This window comes from Marmota monax, unplaced genomic scaffold (genome assembly GCF_021218885.2).
Source record: "Marmota monax isolate L192 unplaced genomic scaffold, Marmota_monax_Labrador192_F-V1.1 WCK01_AAM20220418_F8-fsc00027, whole genome shotgun sequence".
Taxonomy (NCBI): Eukaryota; Metazoa; Chordata; class Mammalia; order Rodentia; family Sciuridae; genus Marmota; species Marmota monax.
In genome coordinates, this window is record NW_026694617.1 from 3576474 (window position 1) to 3588845 (window position 12372).

Here is a 12372-nt window from a genome sequence, read left to right on the forward strand (position 1 = left end):
CAGATTACTTAACATAACATAATCCCTACCTTTCATAAGGGCAAGGTAGGGCCATTTGGGTCTGGCGTTTTCTAATATTAATGACTGCTCCCTCCTCCTCTCTGCGTTCCCATCTTTTAAAAAAGATTCGGATCATCTGTCCACAGTTCAGCCGGCATTTAGCAAAGACCATTTGGAAAAGGGTGAGAACACAATCCATAAGCAGAGCAACTTAACGACTGCCTGGAGTTTAAAAGCTAACAGCACAGCAATTCAGCTCCTAGTCTACCTAGGTCCTTGTACTCCTGGCTGGGGCCGCCCTTCTAAAACCAGCCCCGTGGCTTATTGACTTAATTGGTTTCACTAGAAAACCTGACGGCATGTTTACAAATGTGGGTGCCAGGGCTGCTTCCTCCCCGGGAGAATTGCGGGTTCTGAAGGGGAGAGTTGGTGCCAAGTGTGTGTGTGAGCTCGCGTCTGCCCTTTAGAGAAAAGGGCGTGCTGCTCTTTGAGAAAAGGGAAGAGTCTGAAGGCAAGTTGGTGCTGCTCACTCATCTTCCCAGTCACCACCACCCACTCTTCTGCCACCGAGATGTTAAAGTTAGCCGTTTTTTTCTCCGGGGAGGAGGGTCGGGAAGAAGTCCCGGGCCAAGCTCGGTTCACTACGGCCTCTTGGCTGCAGCTATTTGGAGAAAAGTTTCAGCGCCTTTCGGAAAGCCACGCTTTACGATTGACTTGTGAGCAGAGCACAGGCTCAGGCGGCGAGCGCGCAGAAAACGCAGCGGGCGGAAGGTCCACGGCCCGCGGGCAGGCAGCCTGAGGAGGGGCTGGTGGGAGATGGTAGGGAGTGACCGCCCACCCGGCGCTTGGGCTAGGAAGGGGCTCCGGAGGAACCCCTGCCCAGATTCTGGTCTTGCGTCCCAAACGGGCTGTCTTGCCTTCGGCCTTTCCCCTGTCATTCCCCTCAGTCCTGCGCGGGCCAGCAAGCCGCTTCACACCCTGCGGATAGATCAGGGACCAGGTGCTGGACACAAGGCCAGAGCATCCCGCACACCGGCGCTTCGGCTTTGAAGGGCGTGTGGAGCAGGCTCTGGCAATTTCTTCTCTCCTTTCATTCTTGTTACTTTTGTTTCCCCCAGTAACTGTTAGGGTCGTCAGGAAAGCCTCAGACCCTAAAATTCCCAGCTCCGTGGCCCCCGTTCTTCCAAGCCCCGCCTCGGTGACCTGGGCTGCGCGATCACCAGGAAGCCCAAGAACTCCTGGGCCCAAGTGAGACAGGAGCCACGACAATGAGGAGTGAGAAAGACACTCGGCCTTTCTCCGCCCAGGGCCGTAGAGGCGCACACCATGAAAAGAAAGGCCAATCAGCGTTTTAAGGCACGCTGGGGTCTCCCTTTCTGACTCCCTTGTACTTTAACTACCTGCCACCAAGGGCTTTGGATCCCTTCGAGGCTTTCTGCACTTCACGTGGAATCCCCTGTTTCATTTGCCAGCAGCTCCGTCTGCTGAGAGGACGTACTTTGGGGACTGCCAAGAAGCAGCAGACACAACTCAGCTTTGCCAATACAGCATACGGTTTTGTTCTCGCCTCCCTCCCCACCCCCTTCCCTGACTCGCCGTCTGGGGCGAACGGGAGGAGGCGGAGCGGGAGGTGGAGAGAAGGGTGGGGGTGGGGGAAGATCAGGCGCAGAACAAACAAGTTCTCCAGCGAGTTGTTTACATAGCAGGTGGACCTGACGTCAGTCTGGAGGCTCCACTGCCAATCCGAACAATATTCTGCCCCGCATTTCCCCCTCCCATGAAGTTGGGGGACAGTGGGGGATAGCTGGAGTGGGGAGACAGGCATCTTAACCGGCTGGTTCCAAACCGCTTTTTGGATCAACAACAACGACAACAATAACAGCGCAAAGTAAGACAAAACAAACAAGTGGCCCAGCAGTACTTCAGAATCCTCTGAGGCGTCCCTTCCCCCACCCCGCCCCTTGGAAGAGAGGCGGCCCCGCGCGCAGTGTGTGTACAGTTTGCATTGCCAACAACACGCGCGCGCGCCCGGGTGCGCGCGCCCGCTAGCGCACACATACACACACAGACCCACACACATACACACACACACACACACACACATACACACGCACGCAGATCCGGGTGGGGGGAGCGGCAGCGCGAGACAGCGCGAGCCTCCGAGAAAGCGCGAGACACGCCGGCGCGTGCAGCTCCGCGGCCGCTGCTTCGCCCCGGCTGGAGCCCCAAGCCACCCGCAGCCCGCCCGAGAAAGCCCGCTCTGGTTATTTATGCGGCGGCCGCGTCCGCCGGCTGTGGCTTCCTCCGGCCCCCATCCCCGGGCGCGCCCCCCACTCGCGGCAGCAGCTGCCGGGACTCGCGCGTGGGTGTGTTGTTTGGGGGCTTCTGCCTGGGAGCCGCGGGTGCCACCTTCTGGGACGCTGCCCACCGCGTCCTCAGTCGCGGTAAGTTTCTTCGCCCTCACTCTGGCGCGCTGCACCTCCTCACCCCACCCTGTCCCAGCCACCTCCACGCCGGCCTGGGCAGCGACTTTATTCGCGCTCCTCTCACCGCCGCGGCAAAGTTTCGCCCCAGCGCCAGTGCTCCGCGCCACGGGGCGAGTGTGACATGTGTCAAATTTCGGCTCAGCGTTGGGGTCACGTTCGGGACCCAACATCACCACTTGTTGTTCTTTTTGCATTTTGCTTTGTATGGGGGAAGGGTGAGTCGAGAAAAGGGAGATTCGCTGTTGGTTCAGGATTTTTAATTTTGAATAAGCAAAATGTTGCATGGTCCAGAGAGACCGCGGCTGGGGGAAAATGTGTGTCCAAACACCAGATGTGTGTTTGTTTACTCTTTTTTATTATTATTGTTTGTTGTCTTTTCTTCTTCTCCCCCCCCCCCCCCCCCCAAACAACAGTAAAAACATCTGGCGGTTTAGAAGCGCACACTGTATTGATCCAACTGCTGACCTTTATTTACTCAATTGGGCAAGTGCATGCTTCTCCTCCCTAAGTTAGGTACTTAGGCGTTCATTTCAAAAGTACTTCTCTAGGAACTAGAGAGGACCAGGGGCACTTTTGTTTCTCCTGTCAAGAAACTCCTGGCCCCTAGTGACTCTTCAGGACAACCTTACATCTCAATTGCTGCCCCTGATCGAGCTCTTACCCAGGTCCATGCTCTAGCACAGCTTGCTTCCCCCAGGGATCTGTCCTGGTTTTTACTTTTATTCCGCCTTGGACCGGACTCTTCAGTCTTGGTGGGTTTGGAGTGAAATCTTGCTTTAGGGTATTTAGGGAGGGAATGTGGGAGGGGCACAGACACCTTTCGGAAAAAGGGAGAGTGTCTCCCTAGGCTTTTACCTGTAGGTCCGCGGAGGCCCGCGGGGGTAAAGCCAGGGTCTCTTAAGATCCTTAGCGCTCCGGCGGCGCACGTGCGGCAGCGGTGCGGGCCAGACCCTTTCTGTGGCCGTGCGCGCCGCGGGTGCGTCTCTCCCCATCCCAGAGGCCAGCCTTCCCCCACCCCTCACCTCGATGTGGGCTCTCCCCTGCTGTAGATGTTCGGGCCTCTAGCGCACGGATGAAAAGTTGTCTCACTGTTCTGACTCTGAGCTCTCTTAGGTAAGTCTCTAAGGTCACCTGGCGCGTAGGGTGACACTTTGATTAGAGGGAACAGGAAGAGAAAGGCGATGTGCAGGTCTGGGGCTTTTGAAAGCGGAACCGAAGGGCGTTTTGAGTCAAGAGAGGCTGAACTGGCCACCTTGGGAGGCTCCTCAGAATCCTTAATCCCCAAGGAACAGGACCCATCTGTGTATTTGTTTACTCAGCTTTTTAACCAACAGATTTAAACCACTTAATGGACAGCTGCTATCTGTAACGCTCATATGCCTACCCCCACACACGTTTTCTTTCACCACATGTTGAAATCCAGGCAGTTGCTTGATCTTGAGGATTATTCCTCGAGTACTTAATACTGGTTGCTTCCAGGTGGGCAGGCATTGGCGACATGAAGAGCACCAAGTGGCCTGGGTGAGTTTCAGAAGGGGCGGGAAGGAGAAGAGTGTGAAAGACCTGTGGGATTGTGTAAGGTGTAATATTTGCAGTCATCATGGATTCAGAAGTGCTGAAAAGATCTATCTCCCAACATGCCCACAGTCTACTTGGAAGAATAGTTACATAGTAGCAGGTAAGCCCAAGGGAAAAAGTGACTCCCTGGTGTCAAGTAGCTGAAGTGGACATATTCCAACTGGAAGTATTTGGGGGAGATTTACTCTAGAAAACAAAAGTTTGCCTCGAAGGCACATCTTTGCACTGTCTCCTAACTCAGATAGTTTGGTTAGGCAGCAGTGGAGACAGGGAGGGGTGTATTTAATAGCAAATCTGTGTCAGAGGTCAAAATTGAATTGAAGATGAGCTTTGAGATATTTTCATGTTCAAGTTTGCATTGTGCCATACCTCAGCAAACGTTTTATGTTGTCAAAGGCCCTGTTTATCTTTTCTGTCACTATGAGTTATGGATAAGTATATTCTCAGTGTACTGGAATTTTTAAATGTAGTGTTTGTTTAATGCAGTTAAACACAATTTACAATTTTGATTTATTTGCATGTACATTCCTACAGTGAATATAAGGTTATATACACTGTGATCATTAGGGCCATAAAATTTCATATATGCTTTAGAGCTTTTTAAAGCCCCTTTTCCTTCCTTCCTTCCTTCCTTCCTTCCTTCCTTCCTTCCATCCATCCATCCATCCATCACTTAACTTGACCCATATTCAGTGGTTTGGTCTGCTCAGTACTTCCTTAAGAAACCCAACATTTCACTGTTTTCTTAAATAAAAGAAATGTTTACTTGCAATTAAGTTACGGAGTTTTACTAGAAACCTGATGATTCCTCTCTCTAGGTGAGTGGGAGAAAAGAGCGCACTCAATATAAGATCAGCTTAAAGTTCACTTTTGAGCACACACAATAAAAGGGTTTTTCAGGAAATCATTTTTAACATTCAATTTAAATATGAATACAATAAATACTTTAGTTTTTATACATAGCTGATTAAAATGTTACCATTCCACTTTAGTGTGTATTATTATAACAAATGGAGCAATTAAAGGAGAAAATATACAGATAACAGTTATGAACTCCTTTGTAACTAAATGGCCCAAATTATGCTTTGGTATATCATTTTCATAGAATCCATATTCTGGAGTGGAAAGAGGCCTTTAATTACATTATGATATGAATAAATTTGTAAACTAGTTTTGTCTGAGTAAACTGTCATTGGAGTTCTCTTTCCCTGCACTGATGATGCTGTAATTGTTTTGCTTAAAAATTTGTAATTTTCTAGGAACCTTAAATAGGGAAGAAACATACATTTTTATCTATACGGATAACCTGTTATGGGAAGTAATATTCCCTTTGTAGGAGCAAGCTACCAAAAGTACAAAACAACATACCTATTAGTGTAAAGGTATGTTTATGTTTTATGAAAAGCATATTTAAATAGTGAAAATAACACCTGGTTTGATAGAGATTTATAGGGTATATAACACTGTAATGAATGTAGTCAAACAAATCTACCAACTATTTTTATTTCAAGAGAAGATGTGAGGGATACAGAATATACTTACATTAAAAGGGTATTATTTGTGATTTTTAAAAGGATTTATAGTTGGCTCTGCCTCAACACTCTTATTCTATTTTTGTGATAACAATCTCATGTTAAATCTGCTATTAGTTATAATATTGATAAAAAACAGAATGATGGATGTGATTATATATTTTCTGCCTTTCTGAATTAAATCAGAAAGAGGTCATTGATTGTAAGAAAAGAATGTGATTTAGGACACACTTCAGAAAGAAGTTTTCTTGACATGATTGTTAGTAGACAAAATTGGAAATCCTAGTTGAATTCAGAAATGGAATCACTTCCATCACAATTACTGAATATTCATTTTTGGCATACTCAAACTATTTTTAAAGTTTTCTGATAAATAGTAGTACTTTTATCAATAAGTGAAGGGACCCAAAATGTCCTAAGCGGTGCCCAAATTAATATTGCTCCTTGATAAATGAAAGTCTGTTTCTTTTATTAGGTTCAATGAGATCTTAATATTTGTGTAAGTTTTTGAAGCAGTTTTATTGATGTGGCCTTTAATTCATAGTTCCAACAAATTGGAGCAAATCCAACCCAGAAAGAGCTGCTTGTATTCTTAAGACTTCTGTAATGGTAATTCAGGTGCTTGAAACTTTTAAAAACATATCCTAATGTTTATGGTTTGCAGGTAGTTTAATGCCTAATTTGAATTTTACATGGTTTTGGCTGGATCTCTTCATTCTTTGAATGCAACAAAATTTTTCTTAGGTCTGAGTATTTATCTCTTAATATACTTGGACAAATGTTGTATCACTTATATAGTCTTTATCAAGCAAAATAATATAAGTTATTTGGGCATTTTTTCCCCCTTCCTGAGGCTTAGCAGGTCATTTTCATTGTTTTCTTATGATTTCCTTCCGAACTTTTAGCTTCTTCATTTGTTTTTCAGAACTTTGAAATGGGTCCCACAAATATTTTTTGTTTTGTTTTCTCTTACATTTTAAACATAGAGAGAAGGGGTATCTAAAAGTGCTCTTACTTTTTTTTTTAACCAAACATTGGTTATGTGAACATTCATTATTATTGAATTATATAAATACTCATAGCAAAGTCTTTCCTGTGGAAATTCTTTACTGGTAGATATTCTTTCTTGATAAAATACATGGGTACTTCTACTTGTGTATTTACTTGTCTTATTATTATGTGATATTTTTGTATATATTCTATTTTGCTCTGTCCCTTATGTTTATTACTTCTTTGACCCAAATTTTCCAGACAAAACAAACAAAAAAGTAATCAGCTTTGGTAAAATGTAAAAAAAAAATATTATGACTAAGAAGCTAATGTTAAAAAGATGCCATAGAGAGGGTTTTAGAGAATTATGTTGTATTATGTGTAACAGTGGTAATATTCAAACAAAAAAAAGTCAACATATGTATGTGGTGAGATGTTTGCAGTAGAAGTATTCATTAAAACTATTGTTTTTTTCTTTAGATAGTTGCTTTAGTAGTTTGCTGTTTCTTCAAATGAAGTATTATTAAGTATTTGCCTAGCGAATCTTAGAAGTATAATTTTAGTTTAATAGTTGGAGTGATCAGGTATTGTGTTTATTTATACAGATATTTGCCTAGCAGGCAACTTAACAGAATATATTTGTATTTAAAATGAGGTATACTGGCATCATGCTTATTTCATTTTTAAAACAATATTGTGTTTAGGTGATTTGTAGCTTATGATTCACTTTTACTTTTTCATTTTGTAATGGTGAACTTTTGTTTACTCCTTGTAAATCGTGTTATATTTGTTAAATTTTCCAACTTTCCACATACAACTTAAACTCAAAAAATATTTTAGTTTATTTAAATTTTGTATAATTTTTTATTTAAACACTTTTTCCTTCATCAATCAACTGTGGGAGCCCCGGTTAAACCTTTTGAATTCCTTGACATCTGAAATGTGTGTACTCAGCTGTAGCTTGCTTTCAGCTTTCTACTCAGTTGTACTCTTTGCTCTTCCTACTATCCACCAAGGATATCTAGAACATACCTTCGCCTTATATTGATAAATATGTCATAGGACACTGATGTCTTCATTCTTTTCTACTGTGGCAGATTATTTTCATTAGTAAGAGTGAATAAAATTTAATGTTGAAAAAGCACGTTGCTGTGAAGCAAATGAATTCCCAGGGGTTTAAAAGCTCTCAGCGTTTTTAGTTTATTAATGTTCCTCAATTTCCTTCAATTTCTGTCTTGGTAGACTTAAAATATATTTCATGGAAGATAATGTTGATTTAAAATTTATTTAAGTTTTTAGCAGTTTCTTTTGAAGATTTTTCTAATGTAAGTCTAAAAGATGATACCATTAGCACGTCACAGGTTTTTTTCCAACAGGTTAAAGAAATTAACTCTGAATTCCCAAAACAAAGGATGCTACTAGAAAAGAACTTCAAGTTTTTCTGGTATACATTTTTTTTTCTTTCTTCTCACCTTCTGTGTTATTTGATAATGTATTCTGTGAAAATGCATTCTGCCTCATTCTTATTTTCTATCATTTTGTTACATATATACAACAGTAGCCATGATTTTGCAACTTTATTTAAACCTTAAGAAAACCCAAACTTTCTTAAAGTGTATTTTGAGGAGAAGAAAAAGAAATCAATGGCAGACATATTTTGGAGAAAGCTTAACATTTCTCACTGGTAGATAGTGAGGAGAAACTTAACAGTACACTAATCCAAATATCTTAGCATCTTAGCATATGTAGACTGTCATAAAATCATCTCATTTAAAAAATGATCCCCAACATCTTTCAGAACTATTCGTCACTATTACTTCACCCAAATTTGTGTTCCAGGTTTTGGTTGATCTTTATCTGTAAGCCTGTCTCTAACTCTTCACTTTGTTTTTGTCTTTCTTTTTTGTTCCATTTTGGAGTTTGCCTCTAGTTAAATGGCAACACAATAATAATCATGTGTGTGTGTGTGTGTGTGTGTGTGTATGTGTGTACACATACATGTGTATATTTATTTGATTTACATGTATACACCATTGTCTCCTACCTGAACTATTGCAGGTACCATAATTATTCTTCATACAGTAGAGCGGTGTTATGTAAGCCTTCCAACAGCTGCTTATGTCTCTGCTTAAGAAAGAATGAATAGCTCACTGGAGGCCTCAGATAGTACTTTAATCTGTATCATTGGATAACTTGTTTTTCATGTAATCAAAATTACTTTTCATCCTACAGTCATTTGATACCATTTTACATTTGGAAAAAACTCTTCACTATTACATTGGCAGATTCATCTCAGGTGAACTTATGTCCAGCTCAATTTTATTTATTTACTTATTTATTTTAAAAATATATTTTATAGTTATAGTTGGACACAATGCTTTTATTTTATTTTATTTGTTTTTATGTGATGCTGAGGATCAAACCCAGAACCTTTCATGTGCTAGGCGAGTACTCTACCACTGAGCCACTCCAGCCCCAGCTCAATTTTATACACCTTTTTTTAAAAAAAATAATTCTTGATCTGGGAAATAGTAGTACATTTAACTTTTGAAATTTAGGAGTGGATATTTATGGTTTGGAAAACAACCTCTGAATAGTTTAGTGCTTTAATATAGTAATGTTTAGCATAAATTAAATTGACATTTAATTAATTAATATATCTTACTGTAAATCACATAAGTACTGTATATAATGTTAATGGGCATACCATGAACACAACATGGACAAACTACATATTTCTGGGACTATTTGTAGTAAAAAATGGAGGGGAATGGATAGAATCAAGGTCTCTTTTGAGATTCTGGGTTTTGTAACCAACCTAGATGGTTTTACTTCATTGCATTGGACAACTCAACAGAAGTTTACAAATTTCCTTTATCCACCCACCCTCCATAACATATACCCTTAAACAGAGCAGGTTGAAGGTTTGTGATTTGATGAAAACTTTAACTCTCCAAATTTAAATTCCTACCCTTTAGCTTCCTCAAATTGCTTGTGAATGAACTCATGAATGAATGATACAACTCTTTACATAATGCCACAAAACCCCACAAATGTTTTCTTATAACCATCATACCTTATGGATCTCCCTCAGCACTTGTTTCATATTTAAAATTGAAATAACTTGATATTTTAGTCTAAAACTCTTAAGAATATAGAAAATAATCTATAATGTTTTCTATTGATAATAAAGAAGGAACAGAACAGGTTTCCCTTCTTAGCCTATTTTGTGTCATTTTTCTCTTTTCCTCTTCTTCCTCCTGTATGAAAATAATTCTGATATCTGTTATACTACTAGTGATGTAGGACCCTTGAGAAACTCTAAAGCAAGCCAGAGTTGGGTTATATATGTAATGAACTCTCTTTCTTTCCTTTTAAAAAAATTAATGCATCCCTTCTTCTCTTGCCCTGCTCTTTAGATACCCAGTGCCCTCTGTGTCTCCGATTTGCTTATTTCAAGTGCCAGTGCACCCTTGTTGCAAGTAGGAAATTTTGCATTAAACAGCTTTTTGGATAACAATGTATATTAGAGTGAGAATGAAGATGAATAGTTCTGAAAAGAATTAAACCCCAGATTATAAAAATAGCTAACTTGGTTTACTACAAAGCTCCTATGTTAAGTGTGCAGAGGCCTGCATACAGGTACTACATCTGTATGTAACTTTTATCTGATTTTAGGTGAATCATTTCCTCCTAAATTAAAAAGACAGTGGATTAGCTTTTAGATTATTTCTAACTAAAACAATTTACAAAGTACATGGAATCAAGTATGAAAGTATAAAATGTCTCCTCCCTACCCTGCGCACATTTGTGTGCATAAGAATGATACTTTCTTAAAAAATCCATTTAATGCAAACATAAAGTATCATAATAACTTTTCTGGTGAAGCTCAGCAGTCTCAGTTAAAATCTAAAATTTTTTTAGTTCAGTTTTCTTATCCCATGAGATCACCCTCCCAGAATTGGGGCCTCTCCTTGTTTATTCAAAATGCTGAAACAAGGAGAGGTGAAGGTGGAACACATGTGGAGTTGAGCCCATCAGGATTAAGAAACAACCACCTGGCACTCTGTACCTGAGGTTCTTGTCACTACCATTCCATAAATATTAATTCATTTACAAATTTGCCTTGGTCCTATGAACTCAATCATATATTTAGCTGTTCATGGCACTAACCCAGAAATAGTGTGGAGTTGGATAAACTGTTTTTTAAACTGATTTTTTTCTTCAAATAAATAGAATGTCACTCTTTTAATGGACTTTACATGCAAAGACATACATATTGATGACCTATGTAAAATATTGGTCACCCATGTTCCAGTTTGTGTATTGCACTACAATAAAAGAAACACAGTCCCAACTACAGGAGTACTGCATATCTTTACTGTAGCTTGTTTTAAAGAAAGTGGAAAGAGATTTTATGTGGTGCACCAAAAATAAGAAGTTTTGTCCTAAATCTCATGAAACAACTTTCTCTTCCCTTGGAGACTGTCAAAATGTATGAAGAGCCTCATTAAGGTGGTCCCTCACTGCTTTCCTTCCCCAGATGCCACTGTGTGATGTGTGCATTCATGCTGAGCCTACAAACTCCATGAAGTGTGCCATCTCTGGCCACTTTCCTTGACTTCTTCAACCCACTGCAAATTCAGCACAACCAAAGGGAACAGAAGGCAGGAAATGATATCTGTAACGTTTTTAGCAGTGATACAACTTTGCAAATATTCATATTTTAATATATTTTACCTTTCTTATATTATGGAGAATGTCTGTTGGAGTAAAAATAAAATTTGTTTGACAGACTTTATATTATCCCCAATAAAATAGTGTTAAAACCCAATTTTCTTCATGGGCATGATGATGCACACCTGAAATACCAGCAGCTTAGGAAGCTGAGGGAGGAGGATCATGATTTCAAAGCCAGCCTCAGCAAGGTCCTAAGCAACTCAGCAAGGCCCCGTCTCTAAATAAGTTATAAAAAAGGCTCTGGATGTGGCTCAGAGTGTAAGTACTCCCAGGTTCAATCCCTGGTACCAAAAAAAAAAAAAAAAAAAAAAAAAATCTTGATCAGTTTCCTATACTTTCAAAAAAGTATGGCTAAAGTTTCTCTTTTGTGACACTCTGCTTATTTTAATTTTAAGAATGTCATGATAGTCCCAATCCTACGTGCTTGCTCAAACTATCCTACAAAAAGGAAAAAGGCAGTGTGATTTGTTGTTTCTAATTGGTATTAGATTTAAGTATTTTTCTCTTTGATATTCCTCTCATTGTGTCTTGACAACATCTTGTTAGCTGAAACAAAGCTAAATTTTAAAATTGTTGAGGTCTGTAAACAAGTCTGGATGGCGCCTGGCATTTTGCCAGAGGGAGTGGTTTGTTAAGTAAGCCAGGGAGCCATTAAGTGTGGAGATTCCTTATTGGTTGACTGCTGTATCTAGTTTATGTTAATTAAGATAAGCTGTGTGGAATGTATAAATACACCTCCTGTCTTACAGTAAAGGGCTCCTACTCCTGCTGTATCAACATACACAAGTTGTTTGTCACCCCCCCCCCCCCAAGTTATTTTGCTGCAGCCAGACTGCGGCATAAAATAAGGTGAAATACATGTTTACTCATTCTACATTAAAAGAAGTTCTGTTTTTCTTCTGGAGATGACTTGTTTTTCTGTCTATGAACAAATTCAAAGGCAAATATACAATCATATTTGGTAATTAAATATAGGATACACAAATAACAGAAAAATTTAGCATTTATTTTATTATTGGGATTGCATTTGTTATAGGAAAATAATT

General features: G+C 40.4%; 1 protein-coding gene across 12 annotated transcripts in view; it reads left to right on the plus strand.

The window, feature by feature from the left end:
* The first annotated feature begins 1720 nt into the window (after window positions 1–1720).
* Foxp2 (forkhead box P2) overlaps window positions 1721–12372 on the plus strand; it is a 547259-nt gene continuing 536607 nt past the window's right edge. For 4 of the 12 annotated variants that reach the window (XM_058572108.1, XM_058572106.1, XM_058572105.1 and 1 more), the window contains exon 1: window positions 2034–2444. The gene's annotated coding sequence lies outside the window, so the exon portion shown is untranslated. Of the gene's footprint in view, window positions 1889–2021; window positions 2445–12372 lie in introns of those variants that run through there. The other 8 variants (XM_058572110.1, XM_058572112.1, XM_058572113.1 and 5 more) reach the window with 6 other exon arrangements.